This window comes from Trachypithecus francoisi, unplaced genomic scaffold (assembly GCF_009764315.1).
Source record: "Trachypithecus francoisi isolate TF-2019V2 unplaced genomic scaffold, Tfra_2.0 Lachesis_group11, whole genome shotgun sequence".
In the NCBI taxonomy this organism is placed as follows: domain Eukaryota; kingdom Metazoa; phylum Chordata; class Mammalia; order Primates; family Cercopithecidae; genus Trachypithecus; species Trachypithecus francoisi.
In genome coordinates, this window is record NW_022681456.1 from 66848996 (window position 1) to 66875709 (window position 26714).

Genomic DNA, 26714 nt, shown 5'->3' on the forward strand with positions numbered 1-26714 from the left:
TGGCTGTTCTGACAGAGCCATTCTACTCCTTAGTGATGAGAAAGAAGTTGTGTTTCTTTCTCCAGAGTAGTGACTTCATCCTATCATGAGGCCTTTAAATGGGCTTAAGTTAGCTGTGTAACTAGACATAAGATGAACAAAAGCCCATTGGCTTATATGGCTGAAAAATTTTAGGCTTAGTCTTATGTCATTCATTCTGATCAGCAACTCAGTTAATTTTGTTCTCTAGCTTCTGTTTAAATATATATCCTCCGACAACCCCTTTGAATAACATAATTCGTCTAGACCAGCATTTACTCTGATATCTTGACATTTGTCCTCAGGCATCATGTACCTGATGGTGGCTAAGTCACATTGTCAGACCCTCAGTATTTTGGGAATGACTAGCTTGACCAATTCTTTGAACAGCTTCCCCACCAAGGAAGGTGCCGATCAAATGAAAGATTTATACAGTTTACCATTTCGAAAAAAAAAGTAGCTGTGTTGAAAAACTCTGAAGTAGTTCAACTTTGCTTGGATTTCTTCTATGACAGTCACATCAGATAGTCCTCTGAGACAGGCTTTCACATGACCAGTATGGAGATGTCAGCCATTCCATCTCCCAACTGCTCTTCTTTATACAAATTCTACTAAATCATGCGTGTGTGTGTGTGTGTGTGTGTGTGTGTGTATGTTTTAACTCTTTGTGGTCACATAGAACAAATCTATTCCTTCTCACATATCACCGTTACTAAAATATTTTTGTCATCTGGTTCTTGCTGTGTAAAATTACCCCCTTCACCTCCAAGTCTTCTCTGGCTAAACCTCTGGGGAGATTCATTCGACTTTTTCTTTTATCAGGGTTTCCAGGCTCATAAGTATTTAGGTCATTAACTTTTAAATACTCTCTAGTTTGTCTAAATATCTCCTCAAGTAAGTATGATGTCCAGAATAGCACACACTCTTATTGGACTTCAAAATGCTTTTCTTTTAAAAATGATTATGAAACACTCTGGACAAAATACATAAAGAATATTACAACAAACACCTATGTACCTATTAACAAGGTCAAACAGAATATTATCAAATAAATAGTCTTCTATATGCCCTCTCCTTTAGCCTCCTCTTCCGGTCCTCCAGTGGTAATCACTGTAGACTACTACTGTTATCATGAACAGAATGATAATCACTGTTTGCCATTCCAATATATTTTTATGCCACCAAATACCAGTTTTAATTATCCTTTATGGTACCATGCTATCTGAAGCTGATAACTATTAATCTTGTTTTATAAACATTCCAGAAGAGAGTTAGTGTAAGTAGTAGCTCTTAATCTTTGTTTTCCAGCTTTTCACTATCATTCCTCTAAATGATTTCTTAATGTTTAACTTAAGTTCTAACTGGGATCAACTAATTCAATTAAATCTAGGGGTGACATTCGTGGAAACAGAGAACACTTGCTCTTCATATCTGACATGGCCCCTTCAATATAATTTGAAGACTTGTTAAATTCTGTGAGAATATCTCTTCACTAGTGTGGATAGGTATACGATTACTTTATATTTTCTTTGCAAAAAGTTTGAGCCATAAGAACTGTAATCACTTCCTATATCAGAGGTGATATTTGTTTGGTAGTCCGAGCCTCTCTCTGGAAGATTAAATTTATTTCCTCATATCTCTGCGGTTCTGAAAGTCTATTAATAGATTAATCTCCAAGTGGGATCTCACTGATATTTATGTCAGTTTTCCTGAGGAACCTTAAGTGATTGCACATGTAACATATTGTTTGTTACAAAGCTAGTTGGAATTGACTAAATTTTCTCCATATTAGAGACTGTCAATCCTACTGAAATGTGAAATTCTTCAAAGAACTTGATCATTAAAATAGAATACCTGGAGAGGTGGTAACTATCTCAACATCTGTCTTTAACACTGCAGCTTCAAGGACATTCTGAACACATGTTTTAGAAGCAAATATTCTCCATTTCTGCTGCTTAAAATAAATCCTTCAATGAAATAATGTTTAGTTTCAGTACTCTTGCAATTGAAATAAAAGTAATTCTAAAAGTGTTTTTTTCTTCTATTCATTAAGAAAAATGGTTTTACGCTCTGCTGCCAGGTGAATTCTATCTTCATTAGCCAGAAGGCAACAGGTGACTAACTTTTGGCAAATTATACAAAGAACAAAGAGTTAAATATAGATTATACCTTCAAGAAAGATTATATCTGAACCTTTAATATTAAATATCCTGGAAAATGCACAAATCTCTGTAGTCAGCAAAATGGGATGCTACTTAAATGAATTATATAGCTTCAGTATTAATAATAATAAAAAAAGTTGTGCTCTTTACTTGTCCAAAAGAGGAGCCTATGAAACAGAATAAACTAGTTCTGGAAAAATTGGACTAAAATAGCTGGAACCCAAAACTCAAATAATATAGTTGAATAACCATGATTTTTCCCTTTTTTAAGAAAATCATAAATATACAGAAAATTAACCATCTTCCATATACTCATCATCAAAACTCAACAAATGCTGTTGACATTTTAACATTTTTGCTTCCATCTTTTAAATTTAATAAAAGAAATATATATATATATATATATCTTTTGAGATGGAGTCTCCCTCTGTCGCCCAGGCTGGAGTGCAGTGGCACAATCTCGGCTCACTGCAAGCTCCGCCTCCCAGGTTCATGCCATTCTCCTGCCTCAGCCTCCCGAGTAGCTGGGACTACAGGCGCCTGCCACCACAGCTGGCTAATTTTTTGTATTTTTAGTAGAGACGAGGTTTCACCATGTTAACCAGGATGGTCTCAATCTCCTGACCTCGTGATTCGCCCACCTTGGCCTCCCAAAGTGCTGGGATTACAGCCGTAAGCCACCACGCCTGGCCATGGAAATAAAATATTTCAAATGAAGTTAAAACTTCCTTTTCTCCCTTCCCAGTCCCAATCTTCTCTCTTTCTTCCCAGAGGCAACTCTTACATCAATGAGCGTGAATGTGATGTGTCATTTACGTGCTTTTTTTGTTTGTTTTTAATTGACATAAATACTCTTATATGGTATCTCTCATTTCTGAATCATTTTTATTCACCATCATTTTATTAAGGACAACCATATTCTACATCATTCACTTTAACTATAACTATATTCACTTTTAGCTATAAAATATTTCATTTCATAACACAATTTACATATTCACTGATGGGAAGTTAGGTCATTTCTAATAGTATGCTATTTTAAACACTGCTGCAGTTGGCATTTTACATATCTTCTTGTGTACATGTGTTAGAGTTTCTCTAGAAATACATACTGTAAGGTGGGAATGTTTTAAGTTGTACTAGATATTACCAAAATACTTTCCACATTAGCTGTATCAATTACTAAAAATAAAATCCTAAGTCCCCCCCCAGCCATCAGAATAGACCCCCTCTTTGCCAAGGGAACCCCAGAGAAACCTTAAAAATTGAGTTCCCAGCCATGATGGGACAGGAGGTCCAACATGCCTCAATATCCGCTCTATTTTGCAATTTAGACACAACAGCTGACCAGCATTAATATTAAAATAGAGATTATGAAACTGATAGAACAGACTCTATGGCAATAAGATACCAAATTATACAACCCCTAAAGCCACATCAGGCAACCCAACCCCACACTTAAAGAATACACTGAGTTCTAATTGCCACAAGGTTTTTCTTTTTCTCTAGCAGCTAAACAAGCACTGGCCTTGAGATAAGCAATATTAAACCAATTGCATGGGTGGACATGATGACTCATGCCTGTAATCCCAGTACTTTGGAAGGCTTAGCGGGGAGGATTGCTTGAGGCCAGGAGTTTGAGGCTGTAGTGAGCTATGATCAAGTCCCTGCACTCCAGCCTGGTGACAGAGTTAAGATATTATCTCTAAAAACAAGAAGAAGAAAAAAAAAACCCAAAAAACAAACAAACAAAAAACCATTGCAGCTCATCCACTGCTGCCAGGCACTGACTTATGGACTCCCTGTTCTACAACCTATAACTACAACTTTGATTGGATAAGAGACTGGTTTCAGTAACTTTCTCCTGATAGGAAGCCACTGACCATGGACTGGTTCTGGCTGGTTTACAGAGTCTGTTCACTTGAGTGCCATTGTGTCCCTGCCTTCCCCTTTTGACATATAGGACCTAATCATAATGCATTTTAATGTTAAGCCTCCACCCCAAAGTGAACATGGGACTCATGTAACATGCATATTGGTTCAGTACATGTGTGTCAGGCTCCCCTTTGTGAATGTTCATTGCTCCTCCTATAATCTGTCGAATATGTATGTTTAGCCAACCTGTTTGGCACAAAGCTCCAGCAAATCCCTCCTCCTTTGAAGTGCCTTCTAACAATCTCTGTCAGAGGCTACACTTCCCAGCCTGTCAGAATGGCTACCCTGTAGGCTGTAGCCCTTTACTGAAAAAATTAAGTATTGGGCTAGGCTCAGTGGCTCTTGCCTGTAATCCCAGCACTTTCCAGGAACAAGGCAGGAGGTCAGGAGTCCAAGACCAGCCTGGGCAACATAGCAAGACCTGTGTCCCTAAAAAAAAGTGTTTTAAGTATCCAGGTGTGGTGGCCTATGCCTGTAGTCCCAGTGACTCAAGAGGCCGAGGTGGAAGGATCACTTGAGCCCAGGAGTTTGAGGCTGCAGTGAGCTAGGATGGTACTGCTGCACTCCAGCATGGGTGACAAAGTGAGATCTTGTCTTTTAAAACAAAAAAGAAAAAAAAAAGAACAAAGACAGTCTCCTTTCTAAATTTATAAATTGTGTAATTTTTCAGTAGACAATTACATAACACAATTTACTTACTCACCAATGGGAAGTTAGGTCGCCTCTAATAGTATGCTATTTTAAACACTGCTGCAGTTGGCATCTTTTACGTATCTTCTTATGCACATGTGCTGGAGTTTTTCTAGAAATACATACTGTGAGGCGGGTACATTTTAAGTTGTACTAGTTATTACCAAAATACTCTGTGCATCAGCTCTGCCACTTACAGCTCTACCACAGGGTTCTTTTCTTTCTGCCTCCTGTTCAGCATGTAGCATTGTCAGTATAGTAAATATTTGTCATTTGTTTTGGCTACCCAGCACTCTGACCATGCTTTCCATATTTGGAGAATCTCTAATTATGAGCCCCTACCTTCCACTACAGACGTGAGATATTCTCTTTCCCACCCTCCCTAGGCCTCACCAATCAGATCCACCCAAATCAGATCATGAATGGAAAGCCAGTGACTTAACAGGAAGCAGGTGCTCCTTGGAAGCCACTCTTGGCAGTAGCTACATCCATTTTTCGGAGGTCTCAGAGACGAGAGATTCCGGAAGCAACATTCTGGTATTGGTGCTGGTACTGGTGACACAAATAGTGGTCGTTAGTCAGGATTTCTGACAGTTGCAGAGTTTCAGTGGTGTCAAATGATGTTATTTGGGGTGGGTTTCCTGGTCTTCCCATAGACTGTGAGTTTTCTAATAGAGACTTGAGTGCAGCTCTAAAGAGGGAGAATTCTGGAAATGGGTTGCCTATGTTAAAGCCATTGTTTCTTGACAAATTAGCTTCATAACCTTGGGCAAATTAACCTCTCAGAAACTCTGCTTCCTCCTTTGTTACAAGTGGGAAGTAATTGCACCTGTCTTATGTGCTTTTGTGAGGAGTAAATGAGCAAATACCTGTAAAGCACTTGAAACTGTGGCTGGCACATAGTCTAACTGTTAGCAGGTAGAATTTCATACATTCATTTTCTGTTTAAACTAACTGTGGTTGGTTTCTGTAGTTTGCAATGTCCAGTCCATTCAGATATTTTTATTTTTCCTAATTTGATGGATGAGAAGTGGTATCTTATGACTTTTATTGCATTTCTCTCAATACTAGTGAATCTAGTCACTTTTTCATAGGTCTATGGGTCATTTGAATTTTGTGTTCTGTGAATTGCTTGCTAACTGCCTTTGTGCATTTTCTTTTATTATACTTTAGGTTCTGGGATACATGTGCAGAAAGTGCCAGCTTGTTACACAGGCATATACGTGCCATGGTGGCTTGCTGCACCCATTGTCTACCTTAGCTATTTCTCCTAATGCTATATCTCTCCCCTAGCACCCCACCCCCGACAGGCCCTGGTGTGTGATGTTCCCCCACAATACTATGCAGCCATAAAAAATGGATGAGTTTATGTACTTTGCAGGGACATGGATAAAGCTGGAAACCATCATTCTCAGCAAACTAACATAGGAACAGAAAACCAAACACGGCATGTCCTCACTCGTAAGTGGGAGCTGAACAATGAGAACGCCTTTGTGCATTTTCTGTTGGGTTCTTTTTCTTTTTCTTATTGAATTGTATGCTGTCTTTGCATATTCTGGATACTACCTTTGTATTATGTGCCACAAATATCTTCTCCCAACCTTTCACTTGCCTTTAACTTCGTTTATAGTGTCTTTTATCATGTTGGGGTTTTAAATTTTGATAGGATCTAATGTATTAGGATTTTCCTTTATCAGTTAGGCTTTTTGTGCCTCATTGAAATTCCTTTCGATTCTGAAGTCATAAATATATTATCCTATTTTTTTTCTAAGAGGTTTAAAGTATTCTCTTACATATTTCAGTGTTTATACTATATAGGCCATGATTAAAAATAAATTAAGAAAAATATTACAGCAAATAGTAGCTTTCCATTATTTCCTGGCTGCTAGCTTACCAACAATGAATGTACCAGAGTTGTCTATTTAGAAATTGCAGAGCCGGCCAGGCGTGGTGGCTCATGCCTGTAATCCTAGCACTTTGGGAAGCTGAGGTGGGCAGATCACCTGAGGTCGGGAATTTGAGACCAGCCTGGCCAATGTGGTGAAAACCTGTCTCTACTAAAAATACAAAAATCAGCCAGGCGTGGTGGCACATGCCTATAAGCCCAGCTACTCAGGAGGCTAAGGCAGGAGAATCACTTGAACCTGGGAGGTGGAGGTTGCAGTGAGCTGAGATTGTGCGACTGCACTCCAGCCTGGGTGACAGAGCGAGACTCCATCTCAAACAAACAAAAAAAGAAATTGCAGAGCTACATCACCAAGACACCAGAAGTAAAGAGGCAGATTATCAAACAAGACCAATAACACAAAGTAACTAGCCTAGATTTTTAGAGTCTGAAGAAAGTACCACTAGACACATTATCTTGCCTTTATTAAAGCCTTTCCAATCACATGCAAACACTCCCCACACACATTTTGGACATATTTATTTAACTAGAGATTGGCAGTGCAGGAGATAGCCCTTATGTTATGCTAAGATTAGTTTTAATTTCCCTTAAAAGAATTCTAGGCTCATGGCGTTAAGCACAGAATGAAGAAGCAATATAGAAAACTCTTTGGGAGCTCAAAGCTGACAAAAGCCTTGCTCCAGCCCTACTCACGCTCAGTGTAATGATGGTCTCCAAACACTCCATCAGTGCTCTCAGCTGAGACTCGAAATGGATGTATCATTTTAAATTAATCACTTCAAAATTTCTTTCTCTATCTGTTTTGGACCAGAATAGAAGTCGGTCTTGCAGATCCTTTCTACCTCTCAAATATTAAGGACTATTTTCACTTGCTTCCACATCTGTCCCCATATACATTTGAATTTTATGCATATATTAGATAAATATTCATTTACTTAAAACTAGGTTAGTTTTGCTTGATGTTGAAATTGGTGGTGGCACCGTAGTGTAGTCGGAGTGGCACAGCTGAAACTCTTAGAGACCTCTGCAATTACATTGTGCCCATCTGACCTTGGCTTGAAGTCCATAGATATTTGAGATTTATATTTATGAGTTAAAGCTTTGGTTTTCAAACTCTAAGGTCCATAAGAACTAGCTAGGGAGAGCTTGTAAAAGCTTAGATTTGGAGCCTCATTTCAAGAAATTCTGATTCAGTAGATCTGGCATGAAGCCCAGACATGAGCATTTTTACATGCACTCCTTAAGAAAATGGTCCATGAATCTTTCCTTGAGAAAATATAGGTTATGGTATTTCATCTCTAGGAATCTTCTGTTGCATTCTAAACAGCCAGAGCAACATATACGTATTAATGTATAATGTGTTATACATTAAGTGAATCAATTACTAGTTTCGCTTGCCACCTAAGATCCTTGGGGGAGAGAGATCTGGGGAAAAAAAGTATCTTGTGTTGAAATGCAAGGCAGAGGTAGGGATATATTTAAGTTTAAAGCAAGCATCATCCAGAAACAAAAAGCCCTGGTGGATCAGAAAGGTGAATGTACCAGGAAGTGCACAAGAAACATGGACTCTGCACATAGCAGCAGGAATGTGTTGCTGGGCAGGACTCACTGGCTAATTCAGCCTTCCAAGATATGCCTGTGACTGTGGCTTGTTCCTAGACCCTTTTATCAAACTGTATTCTCCCACTAGCTGATTTAACTTCAAATGGGTGAATTTTATGGTATGTGAATTGTATCTCAATAAAGTTGTTTGTTGTGTTTTATTTTAATATAGAGTATATAGCAAATGACAAAATTAGTGAACTCACCAAGACAGGTTAATAGAAAATATTCAAAATAGCGCACAAGGGGATTTTTTGAAAATAAGAGGATATCAGAAGAGAGTACAAGAATTACATGAGAGTAAGCCAGAAACCCTAACATAAATGTAATTGGAGTCCCATAAGGAGGGAAGAGAGGGACTGTGGCAGTAGTAATACATAGAGAAATAACCATTGCACAATTTCTGGAACTGGTAAAAAGTATTAGTCCACAGATTTAAGAATCTCAGTAATGAATAAGACCTTGTATTTACTTGCACAACAGGGTGACGATGATAAAAAAAAATTCAATTGCACATTTAAAAATAACTAAAAGAGTGTAACTGGATTGTTTGTAACACAAAGGATAAGTGCTTGAGGTGATCGATACATCACATACTCTGATGTGATTGTTATGCATTGCATGCCTGTATCAAATATCTCTGGAATTCACAACTACATATACCTTCTACATACCCATACAATTTTTTTTATTAAGAAAAAGATGGAATCTCAGTGAATCCAAACCAATAAGAATACAAAGAAAACTACATCTTGGCTTATCATTATCTAACTGCTTGCCTGGATTTTGCACATTGGTTTGAGAAGCAATGGAAGAGAGAAGAAAAAGTGTTGAGAGAGGCTAGACCAAGTGTTGGCATTGCTCTCAAGACTAGTGGCAGACGTGGTATCCACTAAATTTAAATAGGGATTAGAGAAGTTAGAGCTGAATTGCAGAGCACTTGCAAAGCCAGATTGGCACCTGTCTAGATGTCCTCTAGCACTGCCCAGCCTCAAAAACCTTGTGGATAGGTGTTCACCCTGATTGCATTTTAACAATGTTAGAATCTGTACTCATTGATTTGAATCAATCATGGAGGCTTCCAGTAATAGGATGATAAGTCAAGGTGGGGAACAATGACCGCCTCAGGAATGTTACCTGACACAAAATAATGAAATAAAAAGCTTCCTTAGCACTGGAAGGCGATGTGATTTAGAACCACACACAGCAGGGTTTGGCTTCTAGCTCGATCACTGACTGGTGGTCATGTGACCCTGGGGCTTGCAAGATTTAGTTGGTAATAATATAATCTTACAAAATCCTTAAGAAGATTTCAGAGTACATATATATATATAGTAAATGAAAATATCATACTCCTGGCATATTGGGGTGGTTTACATTAGTTTGCCTTAAACTAGAAAGTGAGGAGATTCAAATTCCTAGGCCCTATTTTCTGCCACCATATCATGATGCCAGAGGTCTTAATATGCCATCCCAAAGTTAATTAAAATCATCATTATTTTAAAAGAGAAATTTATAGTTGCTTATTTGGCATTCATCTAACTCTCCAAGAAAGAACCTTTTTTTCCAGTTAATTCAAAATTGTTAGCTCTATCACTATAGTTTTCTTAATAGTGTTATTTCAAAGGCAAATTTTAGCTTTGGGCACACCCAGCAAAATAGAACAAATGCACGTTGAAAAATTATTTCCAAGGACCTTTTCTCAAAGGAGCAAAAAGAAATGCTGAAAACAGGTAATGTAGAATGGATTGACTCCTTGAGTTTTCATAAACACAATAGAATTTGATCATCACTTATTACCCCTTCAGTTTGTGGCACGAATTTGTTTCAGTTTGTTCCCCATGACTTTTGCTTCTAAAATCAGATTTAAGGAATAATAATTTTCCATATTCAGCAGAAATTCAAATAAGCTGTTTATGATAGTTGAATTTTTTTCATTATAAATAATTTTCAGGTGTTTCTTTCAGAGTTCTGAATATTTTGGCATGTATTTTGCACTTCCTTTCAAGGGAATTCAAATCTGAATAAATTTATTTTTAGTCTTGTTATAAAGATGACTCAAAGACAGCTTCAGGTGGAATAATTCTTGTGACATTTCCTGTTAGATGCAGTCACTCTCCTATGGATATATTGCTGTAGTTGAGAATGTGTTTCCCACAATGTAAATTGCCTTCTATATATTTCTGTTAATAAGGTTATCAACAATTTAAAAGATTGTTAGAGGTAAATACATATGTGTATCTAATTATGTATGTATCTCTAAATATATACATCTAAATATATATCTATCTCTCTAAGAGGAGTTTTGGTAAATATATATAAATATATGCATATCTTTGTTAAATATATAGAGAGAGGAGCTTTCATTTTTTCTAGATTTAGGAAAGCACTGAGTTCTTAAGCTCAATCAAACAATTATTTTCTCAAATCTCCTTGGTATTATTTGATTCAAAAACTCTCACTTTATTGACTTCATTGTGTATTATTACAACTGGTTGTATTATTTAATCTATGACAGTATTCTCTCTCTCTCTCTTTTTATTTTCTTGTTATGGGGACTTAATGGGAACTTAACATTGCTCTCTTGCCCAGGCTGAAGTACAGTGGTGCAATTGCAGCTTACTGCAGACTTGACCTTCTGGGCTCAAGCGATCCTTTTGCCCCAGCCTCCCAAGTAGCTGTGACACAGCCTTCCAAATAGCTGGGATGAGCTAATTTTTTTTATTTTTTGCAGAGTCAGAGTTTCACCCTGTTGCCCAGGCTGGTCTCGAACTCCTGAGCTCAAGTCATCTACCCACCTCAGCATCCCAAAGTGCTAGAATGACAGGTGTGAGCCACTGCGCCTGGCCAGCAGTATTTTCTACAGTGAATAAACATTTAAAAATGCAGTTCTTATCTAGTTGGGTGACTTTTAAGATTCTTAAGATTGAAGGAATAAGGATCACCTTTTTTCTTTGTGATGAACATGGAAGATTCCATTACAATGTGTGATTCAGCAAACATATTAACCATAATGATGCTTAATAGTCTCAGTACCTTCCTTCTGGGGAAGATTCCAACCACTTTAGAAAGTTAAAAGAAGTGATAAACAAACCTCAGAGATCCCAGCCTTCACTCCTCAAGTGCCACTGCCCTAGGGTGAAATTGCCATTGCTTAATAGTGCAGAGTGATGTTTCATGCATTTAGATGAAGTAAGCAAGAAGGAAGAGGCCAAGTCACATTTCCAGGCAACTGAATAAAAATTCCTCATATTTCAGAAGCGTACCCAAAATCTCTGGACTACCTCTTGCTATGACTAAGGACTCTGTCCTTTGTGTCCAATTAAAATGGCATGGATATTTGAGCTGGCAGAATTTTAAACCTTTATGTAAGCTAGACTTTATCTAGGACTGGAAAGTTGAAACCTGGACTTTGGGCCCATATCCACACTAGCAAAGCAAAATGGAGGGAATTTAATTCACAAGATGGAGGAAAAATAATTTGAATATTTCAGAATAAATTTCCTAAGTAAACAGTATTTTCCTCTTTGATTAGTTATGAAGAAAAAATGGGCTTTCAATATAAATTGAAATTACAATGCAATACCACAATATGCTCACTGTGGCAGACAGAATCCAAGATGACCCCCAATGAACCCTGCCTCCCATGCGTTTGTGTAATTGCCTCTCCTTGACTACAGGCAGGACTTGTGATGTGCCTCTAACTGATAGAATATGACAAAGATGATGGGATGTCACTCCTATTTAACGTAATCTTATATAAGACTCTGTATTAGCATGCTGAAGCTAGAGACTCTTGTGAGCTTGATGAAGTGAGCAGCCATTTAAAAGGAGCCCATGTGGGAAGGAGTCGAATGTGGCATCTAGAAACTGTGGGCAGCTTCTGGGAACTGAACTCAGCTTCTTGCCAATGGCCCACAAAAAAAAAAAAACAAACTAGGGCCATCAGTCATACAGCAGGAAGGAAATAACTTCTGTCAGCAACCTGAATAAACTTGGAAGCAGATTCTGGCCCAGTCAAGCCTCCAGATGAGAACCCAGCCCAGCCAACATCTTTATGGTAGCCTTGGAAGACTGTGAGCAGAGGACCCAGTTAGATTGTACTCTTAATGCACAGAAACTGTGGTATAATAAATGTGTATTGTTTTAAGCCTCTAAGTTTGTGGTAATTTATTATACAGCTATAGAAAAGTAATACACCCACTAAAATTGCAAAAAAGAAACAGACAATACCAAGTGTTAGGAAGGATGTAAAATAATTGGCATTTTCACACACTGTGAAAGAGGGTAGAAATTGGTTTAGCTACTTCAGAAAACTATTTGGCAACATCTCTCAAAAAATAATACACATACACACACACAGTAAATGCTCACTTAACATCACTGATAGGTTCTTAGAAACTGACTTTAAGTAAAATGACACATAACAAAATCAATTTCACCACAGGCTACTTGATATAAGCAAGAGTTAAGTTCCTGCCACATATTTCTGGTCACAAAAACATCATTAAATTTCTAAACAAAGACCCAAGACATTTTCAATATTAAACATTGAAATAAATGGGAGCTATACATACATTTAAGAAAGATTAATAGAAACAAGTATGAAAATTATTTACCTAACTTTTGGTGAATCAGTGACTGATGGCAGTATTAGTGGTGGTGGGTCAAATCAAGCACCCATCACCTCTTTGCAAAGTAAAATAGTAATAGCACATCCATGTAGTTCAAAAACAAACAATAACAAACATGGCAGGCTCACTGAGCACTTTTATACCACATCCTTTATTGCCATGCATTTGTATGATTACCATATACTTGACAAATTTTTATTTGACAACAATTTGTATTCATTCAATTCACTCATTCATTTTCCAATCACTACTCCAGGTCAGGGTCATGGCTGGCTAGAGCCCATCCCTGCAACTCAGGGTGCAGGTGGGAGCCAACCCTGGACAGAACACCATTCCATCGCAGAGCACACACACACACACACACAATCTCTCTCTCGCACACACACACACACACACACACACACACACACACACATGCTTACCCAGACTGGGACTGTGTAGAAACACTGGTTCACCAAATGTGCACATCTTTGGGATGTGGGAGGAAATCAGAGTACCTGGAGAACACCCAGACAGATATAAAGAGAACATGCAGACTTTACACAGACAGTGGCCCCAACCAGGAATCTACTTTTTTCCTCATCAACATTATAACAAAATGCCTGTAATCCCAACACTGGGAGGCTGAGGTGGGCGGAGCACTTGAGGTCAGGAATTCAAGACCAGCCTGGACAATGTGGTGAAACCCCATCTCTACTAAAAATATAAAAATTAGCTGGGCATGATGGCATGCTGGTATGCACCTGTAATCCCGGCTACTCAGGAGGTTGAGGCAGGAGAATCGCTTGAACCCAGGAGGTGGAGGTTGCAGTGAGCCAAGGTCACGCCACTGCACTCCACCCTGGGTGATAGAGACAGACTGTGTCCAAAAAAAATTATAACAAAATGATGTAGAATGAAACAACATTATTCGAGAACCCACTCGTGTGTGTATGTGTTTGTGTGTCCATCCTATGACTCAGCAATTTTTGCCTAGGTATAGGACTAAAATAAATGCCCACGTTTACCAAAAGACATGTCCAAAAATGTCCTTAGTTACACTATTTGCAATAGTCCCAGGCTGGAAACAACCCAATATCCATCATCAGTAAAATGAAGAACAAATTGTAGTTTATGTATAAACACAATGCTATGCAGCAAAGAAATAAATGAGCCACAAGTCACACAACGTGGAACTTCCAAACATAATGTGGAGAGAAAGAAGTTGGTAGTTTATATAAAGTTCATAAATAGGCAATGCTAACCTATCCTGTTAGAAGTGAGGATGGTAGTTATTCTTGTCGGGGCAGTGACTGGATGAGTGCACAAGAGGGGTTTCTGGGAAACCGGTGATGTTACCTACTATTTCTTGATGTGGACGCTGTGACACATGGGTGGTTTACTTTTTGATAATTAGTCAAGTTATACACTTATTGTGTGTGTACTTTTATGTATGAATATTATACTTTAAAGGTTTACCTAGGCCGGGCACTGTGGCTCACGCATGTAACCCCAGCACCTTGGGGAGGCCAAGGTGGGTAGATCACCTGAGGTCGGGAGTTCGAGACCAGCCTGTCCAAAATGCAGAAACCCCATCTCTACTAAAAATACAAAATTAACTGGGTGTGGTGGCACATGCCTGTAATCCCAGCTACCTGGGAGGCTGAGGCAGGAGAATCATATATATATATATATATATATATATATATGCACTTACATATGAACTGATAGAGAGTAGGTTGTATAAACCGTGCCTTTTAACCCTCAATGCTTCAGTGTGTTCTTCCTCAGAAAATATATTCTTACATAATCACAGTACAATTAACAAATTCCAGAAACTTAACATGAATGTAATAATTTAATCTGCAGTTCATACTCTAATTTTGTCAATTTTCTCAATAATAGGCTTTATAGCATGTGTTCCTTCTTCCCCATTTATGTATGTATTATCAGTATGAACGAATGGTTTTTCAATGACTGATAGTACATAATTTTCTTTAATTATTTTCTTATTATTTTGATGATCAATTTCCCCAAATTTGGCTAGTGGAAGTCCCTTCAAGATACCTCTGTGTCCTTTTGACAAGGCTCATAATTACTTACTTACCTTCTCACATAAGGTGTACCAGGCTTACATTTTATTTTCTCTGCCCTCGTCCTGAAATCAGCCAGCTCTCCAAAGTACCCTGGTTCCTTTTAGTGGAAAATGATATTAGAAACTAAAATTTGGACCCTAGGTATACTCGTTGTTACTGGGGTATCTTGAGTCTAGACTTTTCAAAGAACAGATATCTATATATTGTGTGTATATATATATATATATATGCTATGGTTTGAATGTCCAAAATTCATGTTGAAGCTTAATCCCCAGTGCAACAGTATTAAGAGGGAGGGCCTTTACGAGATGATTAGGCCATGAGGGCACTACCCTAATGGATGATATTCACGCTCTTATAAAAAGGCTTGAGGAAGTAAGCTTGTACCTGTTGCCCTTTTTGCCCTTCTGCCATGTGAAGATACCGCATTCCTCGCTTCCTTCCGGTGAGGATGCAGCAAGAAGGCGCCATCTTGGAAAAGAGAGCAAGCCGTCACCAGACACCAGGTCTGCGGAGACTTAATCTTGGACTTCCTAGCCTCCAGAACTGTGAGAAAAAAATTTCTATTATTCATAAATTGCCCAGTTTAAGATATTTCTGTTATAGCAGCCAAAATAAACTAAGACATTATATATATATATATAATTCTGAAAGAGCAGAATTAAACAAACACACAGGGCTCCCTGTCAGTTATACTGAAAGTTAAATTTTTTTTGTTGTTGTTTGTTTTTGTTTTTGAGACGGAGTCTCACTCTGTTGCCCAGGCTAGAGTGCAGTGGCGCGATCTCGGCTCACTGCAAGCTCCGCCTCCCGTGTTTAGGCCAATCTCCTGCCTCAGCCTCGTGAGTAGCTGGGACTACAGGCGCCTGCCACCACGCCCGGCTAATTTTTTGTATTTTTAGTAGAGAGGGGGTTTCACCGTGGTCTCCATCTCCTGACTTTGTGATCCGCCCGCCTCGGCCTCCCAAAGTGCTGGGATTACAGGCGTGAGCCACCGCACCCGGCCTGAAAGTTAAATTCTTAACTTTACTCCAGTATACCCAGCCAGGTCTTTCTTTCATACCAAAATACATTTATATAGTAATTTGTAGTTTATGAAGCACTTTCATGGATGTTAGCCCCTTTGATACTCATAACAACCTTCTGAGAGAGCCAGAGCGTTATCATTATCATCAATATACTTAGAAGTTAAATGACTATTTCAGGCTGCCATTGCTAATAAGGATCTAAAATTCCATGCCTGGTGGTGTTGATGTTGCTTCTCACTTTCTTCTCAAAAAAGTGCACTGGTGTCCTTGAATGCAGCTGGACGTTTCTCTCAGTACTGACAATATAGAGTGAATTAAGGGGTTCCCTCCACATCCGTATGATGACCAAATTCCCAGCTTACCTCACACCTATACATGTACTGTTTGGGAGAACTAAGCTATTTATTTCCAAGCTTCTATTGAATAATATAGCCTCTCCTCCTTAATTTCTGTCCAAAATACTGTGTTAAGCAAGTAACACTTTGAAATTTATCATTTTGAAGACAGTCGTCCCACTCTAGAGCTAATGAAAGTATGGCAAAAATGTAAATGCAGTCTCCATCTTTACAAAATAATATAAAAAAGATTCCATGTTTAATCATTTATGAACTTGAAAAAAACCCTGCCAAAAATGCAAGTTATGAGAATGTTACTTCTTGAAGGTAGTTTGAGATACTTGAAAACAGTAATTTTAGAGCATAGAGTTCTTACAGAATACATGTATCTATCTTATCTAATAGCATCCTCTCTACACAAGTCATGTTGAATGAATTCAGTCCTATATCCATGTTTAGCTATAGTTTTATAACTCTGACATGCATATAAAAGACACAATTTTATGTGACAGTTGTGAAAAATCATGGCTTTTTACGTTTGCATCACATTTCTCCTAGGAGGAGATCTTCCATGAGAATTGAAAATTGATTTGATTTACCTAAATAAATGGGCAACGACAAAAATCCTCAAAGCTTCTCACACAGGATAGCTTTGCTATAGGAGGCTTACGGCTGTCCTCCTCTGAAGAAAAATCCCATACCCTTTATAATTGTAATGGCTTTGTTCCATTAGGGTTTCCTGATTTATGATATTATAAGCTGCTGGACATTCTTCCTCTCTTCTAGACTAGAGTAGTGTGTATCACCATTTCTTGATTCTGCGCCTGTGGCAGACATTGCTAATCATTTGTTTTTTTCTGACTTTCTTCTACCATCTGTCATCCTTTCCATCATTGTTAGTTGGTATGTAGTCTCTTAGTTTATAAAGGGAGTTTAGTTCAATAGAAAAAGCATGGTATTAGAAGTCCAGAAACCTGGATTATGTCTCAACTTCAGCTGAAAATATCTGTATCAATTTGAACTAGTGACTTCACTCCTCTGGGTTTCAGTTATTTAGCATCATCATTATCATCACTGTCATCATCATCGTCATCTTCATGATTCTTGAAGTTCTTCAAGCTCTGAAATTCTGGCTTCTATTTCAGGTACAAAGGTATATACTAGTTAAATAGTAACTAGTTTAGCAAAAGGAGTCCCTTTACTCTGCTTGCTTCTTATATGTATGCACATAATATGGGACTCAAATAAAGCCAACTATTACAATGCCAACTTAAAAAGGACAGACAGTCTAAGTAGCAACTTCATTCATTCATTTATTTAACAAATATTTATTGAGCTCTTCCCATGAGCCAGCTACTCTTCTAGGCACTGCAGATCCAGCAGTAAACACAATCAAAGGACCTTGTTCTTCTGATGTTTTTATTTTAGAATGTGTAGAGGGACAAGCAATAAATACATAAATGAATTAAAAGAAAAATACTATCTCAAATGGTGAAAAATTCTATGAAAAAAGCAAAACAATAATGGAATGGAGAGTTGTCTGGAAGGTGGGCAGGTACCTTAGGATGAATCATCAAGGAACACTTCTTTGGAGAGGTGACAGCTAAGCTGAAACCTCTAGCCTGTCATCCAAAGACTTGGTGGCAGAGCTTTCAGGCAAAGGAACAGCATGTATAGAGAAAGATTTACCAGGACGGCTTTGTTGGAGGAAAAGAACGAATGCCAGTGTCTTTGGAGCACAGTGAGTGGTGGAAGGCTTATTGCAGGTGAGGTCAGAGAGACCAGACAGGCAGATGAGGATCCGTCTGGATAGGAGAATGCCTTTTCTGCAGGAGGAGGGAATAGAGCTCACAGGGCAGGGATCAAATGACACCAATAGTCTGACAGACTGGGTCAATCATTGATTTAGTTTTCTTTCCCCAGAAATCCTCAATCTGGTTGAAAATTCCTGTTTCAGTCCAAGACAGTGACTGTATTTTTCCTCGGAAAAGATCAGTTGCATTCAGCAGAGGAAACTTTATCCTTTCCCAGAAGAGTGGATTGTGAAAGACAGTAATCGAGAGAGAGGGAATACCAACATGATAGATGATAAAGAATTAAATCATGCAGCTAACTTACTGGTAGGGTGGGAAAGGCACTTTACCTCTCTTGACATCTGTTTTGACAACTGTAAAATGAAGGCTTTGACGTGATAATCTTGGTAGTTTTTTACCCACTCTAAAGTGGAGTTGTTTATTTATAGCTCTAAAATATATTTTTAAAATCACTTTTCCTGCTATTTAAATAATCTATGCCATATTACACCTAACGTACATTTTTCTAAGCATTCTACACTTTACCCTTCTATCCCCAGTCCTGTAAATAAGCAGTTTATGTAATTTGGACAATTTATTTCCATTATTTTCATATGATTTTCATATGACTTATTTTCATGTGAGCACATATGTTCTCATTAAATTTTATTGTGTTTGTTGCAAACTATATTATGAACAGGATAAACTGAGAGCTGATGCCTGTAGTACTCCAGCAGACTCCAATATTGGGGGTCACTTATCTAATCAGATGAGACTCTACATATCTCTTTTAGCACTGGTGTCTTAAATCATGCAAATTCTACTTTTTTTGTTTTATAAAACTCAAGGTAAGAGTTACCAGTTTCCAAATATTTAGGAACTCTCATATTTTGCAAGATTCCTTAAAGATCAGCCATCTAATCCATAGTACTAGTACTTTGAGAATTAATTCCATGAGTACCACAGGGTTAAACTTACTTGAAAGTAAGCTCTCTCTGATAACTCTTAATCTAGGTGGGATTTCAGTTCTTTCCGATCAATGTCTAATCTATAGTTCCAGTCTGGTTGTCAATATCCATCACAGAGAATATAAAGTAAAATCAATCTATTCTTATTCTTCTCCTTAAGCTAGCTTTAATGAGTGCCCTGTATTATTTTTTATAAGCCTCCATTATTTCTGGCCATTTGCCTTTCTGGTAATGTAATTTGGTCTATGCTGTTGTTTTTTTTTTTGAGATGGAGTCTCCCTTTGTCCCCAGGCTGCAGTGCAGTGGCGCAATGTCAGCTCACTGCAAGCTCCGCCTCCCGGGTTCATGCCATTCTCCTGCCTCAGCCTCCTGAATAGCTGGGACTACAGGTGCCCGCCACCAAATCCGGCTAATTTTTTGTATTTTTAGTAGAGATGGGGTTTTACTGTGTTAGCCAGGATGGTCTTGATCTCTTGACCTCATGATCCGCCTGCCTCGGCCTCCCAAAGTGCTGGGATTACAGGCATGAGCCACTGTGCCCGGCTCTGAGCTGTTCTTTAATGTGTCTTAAATAATGTGTTCTGCCTTTCATATTTTGTTTGCATTACAATGCCATTTTATTTAGGAGGCAAAGAATACTGAATAAGCAACCCACAAAAGGAGAAATACAAATGTCGTTAAAACATAGGAACACATAGTTCACCTCACTGGTAGTCAATGTAGTAAAAAATTGAGGCAATGAAAAGGCACATTTTGCCTATCAAATTAGAAAAATTCAATAGCTAGTATAGGTAAGGGTGGTATTATCCCAATCTGGTGGTGGGAAAGTAATCCTGTATAACCTTGCTATAGGGAAATACTTGATCTACACCTTTGATCCTGTTTTTCTTCTTTAAATAATTTATCTTAAGGAAACAATTAGTGATGTGCACACAGCTTTGTCTAGAAGGATATTTATCGTTCAGCTGTCAATGATTCATAGCAATTTAAGTGTCCAACATCAAGACTATAAGTTATGTTAAATGAATTTATGATACATCTATTCAATAGAATGCTGTAAACCTATTAAATCTAAACTGTTGTTGGAACATATTTAGTGATGGAGGAAATATTTACAACATATTAAAAACACAGATTTCAAACCTGTGTTTATGCTATGATCCAATTTTCACAGAAATTTTTATATACATACAAGTAATTTAGTTATTTAGACCCTCATGACCCAGGACTGGACACTGAAGATAGATATAGACAGCTATATAGAAGTCATGGCCTCAATAGCGGACAATGCTGTTTGCCTGCCTAATAGCCATTTTCCTCTTTTTCTTCTTGAGTTCCAATTTAGTTCAGTTGTCAATTCCTTCCCACTTGCATCTGGAGTAAATCTTAAATTTAAACCAAATATAATGGTCCTGCAGTGCTGGCCACTGTGACTTAAAGGAAGGTCCACAGATATTTATGGGAGTTGCTTATGGGAAAAGATTTCTGCTCTTGGAGTATTATGCCAGAAAAGATGGACATCTTTACTTTGGCTAGACTTTTATCTTGTCTCAATGTGATATAAAGAACTGTTCCAGCAATTTTTGTCCATGAGGATAATTAATAATTTTCAGCACTCTTCATTGCATTGTGTAAATCCGTGTTTTTGCACAGAATTATTTACCTTCTGGCCTGAAGTACTTTCTTTAACATTTCTTGTAGATAGGGACTGATGCAGATTAATTATTCTAGCTTTTGTGCATCTGAAAAGCTTTTAATCTTATCTTCATTATTGACAGGTATGTTTGCTGAATAGAGGAGACTAGATTGAAAGGTTTTCTTTCTACTTTAAAGATTTTTATCCTCTGTCCTCTCACATATGCTGTCTCTAACAAGAAATCTGCTGTCATCCTTATCTGTTTTCCTCTGTACATAATATGTCTCTTTCAGGTTGTTTTTAAACTTTTTCTTTTTACCACTGGTTTTGAGAAAATTAATTATAATGTGCCACATTTTCCTGTGTAACAAACCTGCACATCCTGCGCATGTACCCCCAAACTTAAAACAAAATAAAATAAAAATAAAAATCAGATTATTATTATCGTTATTATTATTTTTGAGACGTAGTTTCGCTTTTGTTGCCCAGGCTAGAATGCAATGGTGCACAATCTTGGCTCACCACAACCTCTGCCTCCCGGGTTCAAGCGATTCTCCTGCCTCAGCCTCCCAAGTAGCTGGGATTACAGGCATGTGCCACCACACTCAGCTAATTTTGTATTTTTAGTAGAGATGGGGTTTCTTCATGTTGATCAGGCTGGTCTTGAACTCCTGACCTTAGGTGATCTACCTGCTTAGGCCTCCCAAAGTGCTGGGATTACAAGCATGAGCCACCACGCCCGGTCCAGATTATTATTTAAAAATAATAATTATTATAATGTGCCAGGGTGTAGTTATCATTAAGGCTCTTGTGTTTGTGGTTTACTTAGCTTTTGGATTTATGGGTTTACAGTTTTCATGAAATTTGGAAAGTTTCCTACAATTTTTTTCAAATATTTCTTCTTTCCTCCATCTCCTTAACTTTGGAGACTAGTGATACATATATTAAGTTGCTTAAAGTTGTCCCACAATACAATGATGCTATGTTCACTTTTTAAACTTCTTTCTGTGTTTTTCACTTCAAATAGTTTCCAATGTTTTATGTTTTAAAATTCATTAAACTTTTCCTTTGCAGTGTCTGATCTACCATTAATTAATCCCATCCAGGACATTTTTTATTTCAGACATTGTATTTTTATCTCTAGAAACTTGATTTGGGTCTTTTTTATACCTTGCCTGTGTCTACTTAATGTCTTGAACACAAGGGATACTGTTGCATTAACTTTTAATGTCCTCGTCTGCTAATTCTAACATCTGTGTCAATGCTGGTTCAGTTCCAGTTATTAATTTTCCTCCTCACTATGGGTTAGATTTTCCTGCTTTTTCATGCCTAGTAATTTTTTTATTATTTATTTATGTATTTATTCATTTATTTATTTTTGAGACAGAGCCTCACTCTGTTGCCCAGGCTAGAGTGCACTGGTGCGATCTCGGCTCGCCACAAGCTCCGCCTCCTGGGTTCAAGCAATTTTCCTGCCTCAGCCTCCTAAGTAGCTGGGACTATAGGCGCATGCCACCATGCCCACCTTATTTTTTGTATTTTTAGTAGAGACGAGGTTTCACCATGTTAGCCAGGATGGTCTCAATCTCCTGACCTTGTGATCCACTCACCTCGGCCTGCCAAAGTGCTGGGATTACAGGTGTGAGCCACCACACCTGGCCCATGCCTAGTAATTATTTATAGACTGCCAGATATTAAGAATTTTCTCTTGTTTTGGAGCTGGATATTTTTGTATACTTATAACTATTTCTTGAGCTTGATTCTGGGAAGCAGCTAAGTTACTTGTAAAGAGTTTGATCCCTCGGGTCTGGTTTTTAAGATTTGTTAGACAGCACCAATATCTTTTAACCCAGGGCTGATTATTTCTCATTACAGAAGCAAACCTTTCTGAGTATTCTACTAACACCCTGTGAATTGTAAAGTTTTCCATTGTGGCTGATGGGAATAGGCACTATTCCCAGCCCAATGTTAGCACTGGGCAGTATTACCTCTAATCCTTTTGAATGGTTCTTTCCTCAGCCTCCAATAATGTCATCACAAATATGTGCTGATCAGTACTCTGCTGCATGCTAGAGGGGGATCCTCTGCAGACCTCTAGAGTTCAATCTCTGTGCAGATCTGTCTCGTCTGGTATTCTGTCTTATGAACTCCAGGCATCTTCTGTCTCCCAGATCCTGCAATCTGTTTCCTCAGTTCAGAGTTGACCTGCTTTCCCCTTCCCTGCGCTGGAGACTGGAAACTTTCTCAAGGCAATAATCTGGAGCAATTATATGGCTTGGCTCATGTTTTACCTATCTCTCTTGAATTACTGTCATTAACTGCCTAATGTCCAATTTCTCAAAAACAGCTTTTTCATTGATTTTGCCCATTCGTTGGGGTTTTTTTAAAGGGATAGAGTAATTCCAGTCCCTGTATTCCATCTTTTCTCTCATATTTTAAAAATGTGCTTTTCACATTTTAGCTAATTAGAGGAATTTCTCCATAGTCACATTGGTCTTTTTTAGATGCCTCCCACTTGTCTTCCTCCTTTACAGTAAAACATTTGTGCAAATGCTCATTCTAACATTTACTCTAACTTCGTTGTAAATCTCAGTATTATACCCCTCAACCATCTTCCGTTTAGATTCACGAGCATTTTGGCAGTATTTACTGTCCTCTGAATTTTCATTTGCTTGACCACATATCCTTGTAGTCAGGCAGGGCCACATGACTAGCTCTAATGAATAGGCTATGAATGGAAGTGACATTGTTGCTTTTGGGTCAAAGAGTTTCAAAAAAAGGGTAAGTTCTCCATTCACTCCCTCTGCTGTTAAAGGGAAGGCTAAAATCACAAGTTCAGATAGCAGCATCAAGCGATTTTGGACATTCCCTCAATCTGAGTCCTAGAGTAGAGCTTCCTACCAACCTGCCATTCAACATGTAGTGTAACTACGAATAAACATTTGTTGTGTGAAAACCACTGAGATTTGGGGATTAATGTGTTAACCTGCTTCATCTGATGAACACGTTCCAAAATAACATACATATTTTCTACAAACAAATACATTTTCTTAATATTTAAGTTGTAGTAACAATATTTCAAACAAATGTCAACCACTTGGAAATAGCAATAATTTCTTAAAACTTCTCCAAAATAACTTTGGAGCAAAGAAAACAATGTTATTACTAACTATGTGGAAAATAGAGTAGTCCCCCACCCCACCTTATCCATAGTTGTACATGGTTTCAGCTACCCACAGTCAACCTAAGTCTGAAAATATTAAATGAAAAATCTCAGAAATAAACAATGAATCTTACAAATTGTGCACCATTTTGAGCAGTGTGATGAAATCCTGGACCATCTCACTAAGTCCTGCCCAGGATGTGAATCATCCTTTGTCTGGAACATCCACACTGTAGGCGCTACCTGCCCATTAGTTACTTAGTAGCCCTCTCAGTTATCAGATTGACTGTTTCAGTATTGCAGTGTTGTGTTCAAGTAACCTTTATTTTACTTAATACTGGCTCCAAAGTACAAGAGTAGTGATGCTAGCATATTGCTATAATGGTTCTGTTTTATTATTAGTTATTGTTGTTAATCTCTTATTGTGCCTAGTTTATAAATTAAACTTTATCCTAGGCATGCATACAAAAAAAAAAACATGGTATATATATGTTCAGTATATATAAGGTGTAGCTATATATGGTTTGGTACTGTCTGCAGTTTTAGGCATCGCTAGGGGTTTTGGGACATATCCCCCGCAGATAAGGGAATGCGGCTGTAATGACAATGAGAACACTTCATATAATAAATATGGGATGCTGCAAGGTCTGTATGCAAAAGATTAATGTGGCTGATTGAATTTAATACCAGAAAATGCACCAAGACCAAATAGAGCTTATTTCATGTATGACTTTATGTTAGAAAATCTACTAACATAAAACATTTACACCAAAAGCTTAAAGAAGACAAATAATCTCCGCAGATGCTAAAAAGGTTTGATCTGTTTTTCTTTCTTAAAAAAAGACTCTTAGCAAGTAAGGACTAGGAAGGTGCTTCTTTAAAATTGTAATAAAAGTGTATCTCAAACCAACTACCAATATTATGCTTTAATGGCTAAACACAGAGCTTTGTCATTTGCAGTAATGAGAATACAAACACTTCCTCTATCAGCACTCTTATTTACAATTTTTCCTGTGAATTTTGCTTTGGCCAATATAAGACAATAAAAAGTAAGAAAGCAAAACTGTCATCATTTGGATCATCTGTTACCTAGAAAACTCAAAGGAGTCATCTGGAAACATTTTACAAGCAATAAAAAGTTCAAGAAATGTGACTATAAATAAATACAAATTAGATTTTTATATGGCAGAGAAGTCCGACTTTGAGCAACAAAGGCAAATTGCCAGATCACATACAAACAGACTTCTGGGACAGCATATATTGAGGAGACTCATAGAGACTGAAGCGGTAGCATGACAGCTGAGTTTTATATTGCACTATTACATTCTGCAAAAGCACATAGAGATTTAGCTTGGCCAGGAGTCAACACTAGGAGTGGTATCATGGCCCTAGGGAAAGACCAGTTGCTCACCAAGCGTGATCAAGATTATGACAGAAAGACTATTCTTTATCCCTTTGCTATCACCTCAGTATTCATGGGTTGAGGAGCATCAGTCCTTCCGTTGATATTTTTGGGGACTATGACAGAGTCTATTTCCAAGAAATTGTTAACAGGAACATTTCTGATTCCATATGTTCTTCTAGAAACTTAACATACCTCATCAAGTGTAGAGTCTTGAACTACGCTGTACTTGTGACTTCTCCAACCAATAGAATACAGACGGAGTACTGCCATGTGATTTTCAAGGCTAGTTCATAAATAGAACACAGCTTCCATCTGGCTCTTCCTTTTTGGGAGGTTTGCATTGGGGAAACCAGCCATCAGGCTGTGAGGAAACCTAGACTAGCCCATGTGGAGAGACGACATGTAAAGGCCAATGTGGAGGAGAACTGAGGCCCCTCAGCTAACTGCAAATGTGAACTGCTACACATGAAAGTTAATGAGGTTTCAGATGATTTCAGTTTCCAGCCTTTGAGTCTTCCAGCTTAGCCCCAGGCATCAAGGAGCAGACAGAAGCTATGTCCTACCGAAATTCCTGGTTCATGGGCATAATAAATGGTTGTTTTATGCCACTAAGTGTTGGGGTTAATTTGTTATGCAATCATAGAAACTAGAACCGAGACACAAGTTTAAGTCTTGCATTTGTAGCTTATATTACCAGTGGCCTGATCCGCCACCTCAATATTATGCCAGGATTGATTTTAATGCTTGGCTTTATCCAACTTCCATGGAGTTCTGCAGAAGACCAATCCTCTTACAGTCAGACTTCAGGAGAACAGTCAAATTAACCTTTGCTTCTGAACCAAATAGAAAATATAATGGAAAAGATTACATTCATAAAAAGAGCCAACAAAATATCTGGGATTAACAAGAAATGTATAGGACCTAAATAAAGAAAGTGAATTTTTTTTTCTGAAGAACATAAAAGAAGGCTGGTCTAGAAGGAAATGTTCAATATTGAAAATATGTCAATTTTCACATATTAATATATAGGATTAATGAGATTCTAATGAAAAATCTAAAAAATTTTTTAAAAATTATACTTTAAGTCATAGGACACATGTGCAGAACGTGCAGGTTTGTTACATAGGTATACATGTGCCATGGTGGTTTGCTGCACCCATCAATCCGTCATCTAGGTTTTAAGCCCCTCATGCATTAGGTATTTCTCCTAATCCTCTCCCTTCCCTTGCTCCCTACCCACCGACAGGCCCCAGTGCGTGATGTTCCCCTCCCTATGTCCATGTGTTCTCATTGTTCAACTCCCACTTATGAGTGGGAACATGCGGTGTTTGGTTTTCTGTTCCTGTGTTAGTTTGCTGAGAATG

At 38.0% G+C, this 26714-nt stretch overlaps 1 long non-coding RNA gene across 6 annotated transcripts in view; it reads left to right on the forward strand.

Moving 5' to 3' along the window:
* Nucleotides 1-15482: 15482 nt before the first annotated feature.
* Nucleotides 15483-26714, forward strand: part of LOC117089794 — a 67643-nt gene continuing 56411 nt past the window's right edge. For all 6 annotated transcript variants that reach the window (XR_004439757.1, XR_004439761.1, XR_004439760.1 and 3 more), the window contains exon 1: nt 15483-15570. This is a non-coding gene — a long non-coding RNA (uncharacterized LOC117089794). The remainder of the gene's footprint in view (nt 15571-26714) is intronic.